The sequence below is a fragment of the Nanorana parkeri genome, unplaced genomic scaffold (assembly GCF_000935625.1).
Source record: "Nanorana parkeri isolate BGI_ZX_2015 unplaced genomic scaffold, ASM93562v1 scaffold1233, whole genome shotgun sequence".
Classification (NCBI taxonomy): domain Eukaryota; kingdom Metazoa; phylum Chordata; class Amphibia; order Anura; family Dicroglossidae; genus Nanorana; species Nanorana parkeri.
Genome location: NW_017307501.1, coordinates 339,547 through 342,576, shown reverse-complemented (window position 1 = coordinate 342,576; position 3,030 = coordinate 339,547). Strand labels below are relative to the sequence as shown.

Here is a 3,030-nt window from a genome sequence, read left to right as displayed (position 1 = left end):
GGCAGGAAGGGAGGGGCGATGGCTCAGCAGCTGAAGATTGGGGTCACTCCACCCCTCACACCAATTTCTGCCCCGGTGGGGGGCATAATATGCCCCTCAGCTGGCAGTGAGAGGAGGGGGGTGACGGCTCCGGAATACAAGATTAGGGTCCCAGTGCAAGATCTGTGCCCACCAATTTCTGCCCTGGTGGGGGGGTATAATGTGCCCCTCGGGTGGCAGATGGGTTGCGGGGGATGGATAACGGCTCGGCAACTGAAGATTAGGGTCACGGGCACGCTATGCCACCATGCAACCCTATAGAAATGCGGAGGGGAGTTGGGTGACACATATAGACACACACGTAAGTTTACCTTCATATAAGAGCCGGTCTTGCAGTTCGCAGGGAGGAACGTGGTGGGTCTTCCTGCTGCACCCGGTGGTCAGGTGGTCTCAGCTCCGCTGGAGAGTCGGAGGAGGCGGCGGCATTCCCAAGAGATGGAGCGTCATGCTGCAGCCGAGCGCAGGGATCTCCGGGGTAAAGGGCAGGACAGGTAATCAGGGACGGAAGGGGGATATAGATCTGAGGGGGTATAGAGGGGCCCCTATAGGAGACGGTGATATCCGAGTATCAACTCCACTGCAATCTATAGGAGACGGCAGAGCGTTGTGCAACTGTTGAATGCAGAGCAGAGTGACAGCAGAGGAAGGATGGATGTAGAGGGGGTGCAGGTGATGGAGGGATGTATAGGGGGTGCAGGTGATGGAGGAATGTAGAGGGGGTGCAGGTGATGGAGGGATGTAGAGGGGGTGCAGATGGTGGAGGGATGTAGAGGGGGTGCAGATGGTGGAGGGATGTAGAGGGGGTGCAGATGGTGGGACAAATATATATATACTTATAGCGGTGGCAGTATCTATAGGTGGAAATATACAGATATGGGGTGCAGGTCTGACCTTCACCTAAGAGAGGTGAGGGACGTATACGACTAGGGGGGTCTATACAGCAGATGGTGATATATAGGTGATGGGGGATCAATATATTGGGCAGAAAGTCATGGGGGGGGTGTCTACAGGTGACGGGGGATCCTATAGGTTCCAATAGGCAGGCAGGGGATATTCATAGGTCCCGGCAGAGCTATACGTCCCAGCAGGCAAACGCACGTCACATCCGTAGGGACCTGTAGGCTCCAAAATATATTCCAAGCGATCTGTCAGTGTACGTCCCAGGGGTGCAACACACGGGTGATGGCGAGGATCTATACGTTCCAGCAGGTGGATCTATAGGCGACGGGCCCCCATGAAGGCAAGGGTCCGGAGCACACAGGTGACAGCATGGAGAATCTATACGTTCCAGCAGGTGGATCTGTAGGTGATGAGCACACAGGCCGATCAATAGATTGGTTTACAGCAGAAGGGAAATCTATACGTCCCAGGGTACGATTATAGACGGCAGTGACGCGTATGTTCCCGGTGATGGCGGACGTATGGGGAGCACATGATTGACGATTCCAAAAACACAGAGACCCCAATAATCCTGGGCGGGTCCCTACAGAGGACAGTATACGTATAGGTTCCGGCTCAGGAAGATTCTACAGGTGATACTTCTCAAATGAAGCCAACCCTATAGGTGACAGCGGCCCTCTCTGTTCTGAAGATGGTTGTATAGGTGACGTGGTGTGTTCCGGGCGATCCTATAGACACCGCTGTACGTACACAGTCCTTCGGACGGTGGTCCTATACGTGACAGCCAACATATGCAGTCTGCACCGGGGGGGGTTGCACGGCTGACAGTAAAAGTAGACAGTCCCGGTGACGTGGTTCTATAGGTGACATGAGATGTAGAGGGCCCAGTGGTGGTGTTCTATAGGCACCACAGGATGTATGAAGCCCAAGAACAGGTGGCTGTAGCGGCAATGGAAGACGTCTATAGTCAGGTCCTTCTCTAGGTGACACCAGTCCAGGAGCGCGTGATTCTATAGGTGTCACAAGCTGTCCAGGGTCCTGGTGGTATTCTTGTATAGGCGACACCAGATGTATAGTCCCGGTGGATACGATTAGGTGACACCAGCTGTGCAAAGCCCTGGCAGGTATTGTATAGGTGTCACCAAACGTGGCGGCCGTTCTATGGGTGACACCAAATATATATACGGTCCAGTTCTATAGGTGACACCAGATGCACACGGCCCCAGGCAGCTGATTCTACAGGCAACGTATACGGTCCTGGCGGATAAGAATCAATAGGTGACCCTCGGGTGTATAAAGTCCCAGGTGACACCAGCTGTATACAGTCCCGGGTGACCCCAGCTGTGAGGGGTGGGGGTTCTATGGGTACCCCCAGGTGTATACAGTCCCAGGTGACCCCAGCTGTGAGGGTTCTATAGGTGGACCCCCAGGTGTATACAGTCCTGGCGGACGAGATTCTATAGGTGACTCCAGCTGTGAGGGGCCTCGGTGATGTCGGTGTGTCCCCGTGGGGGGGGGGGGGTGTCTCCTCTCCAGCTCGGTGTCGCAGTGATGCTCCTCTCCGGCCTTTCGGTACACGGTGTGGGGGAGGGGTTCTCCCGTTTCCCCCCTCAGGCGGAGATCTCGGTGTCGGGGGTCGCTGCGCCGTGTGTGAGTCTGCGGCTCCGGCCTCCACTGGCCCCGCCCCCTCCTCTCTCAGGCGGCACCACATCTCGCGGGATCTGCCAGAGTAAGGTGACGTCACCGGGAGCACTCCGCTCTCTGTGTCTGTGACGGGGGCGACACCTGGCGGCCAGAGGCGGAACTGCACCGCTAGAGGGCCCCGCCCACCATCATTGACAGCTGGAGCTCTATACGAATGTATAGAAGGAGGTCATTCACCTTCTACCGTATATACAACCAATCCAACCCTGCACAATGCACAGACCAGTCATACCTGTCCCTGGCCACACATTGCGAGGACGAGGATCATTTTATTGTTATACCTTATATAGATCTGACATATACCGCAGCGCTGTACAGAGAACACTGAGTCAATCACACAGACCCTTTAAGTCTGGTAGGAATGTTAAAAAAAAAAGTTGTGGGGTT

General features: G+C 55.2%; 1 protein-coding gene across 1 annotated transcript in view; it reads right to left on the bottom strand.

The window, feature by feature from the left end:
- Positions 1–442, bottom strand: part of PTPN4 (protein tyrosine phosphatase, non-receptor type 4) — an 82,144-nt gene extending 81,702 nt beyond the window's left edge. The window contains exon 1 of the mRNA XM_018568721.1: positions 351–442. The gene's annotated coding sequence lies outside the window, so the exon portion shown is untranslated. The remainder of the gene's footprint in view (positions 1–350) is intronic.
- Positions 443–3,030: the final 2,588 nt, after the last annotated feature.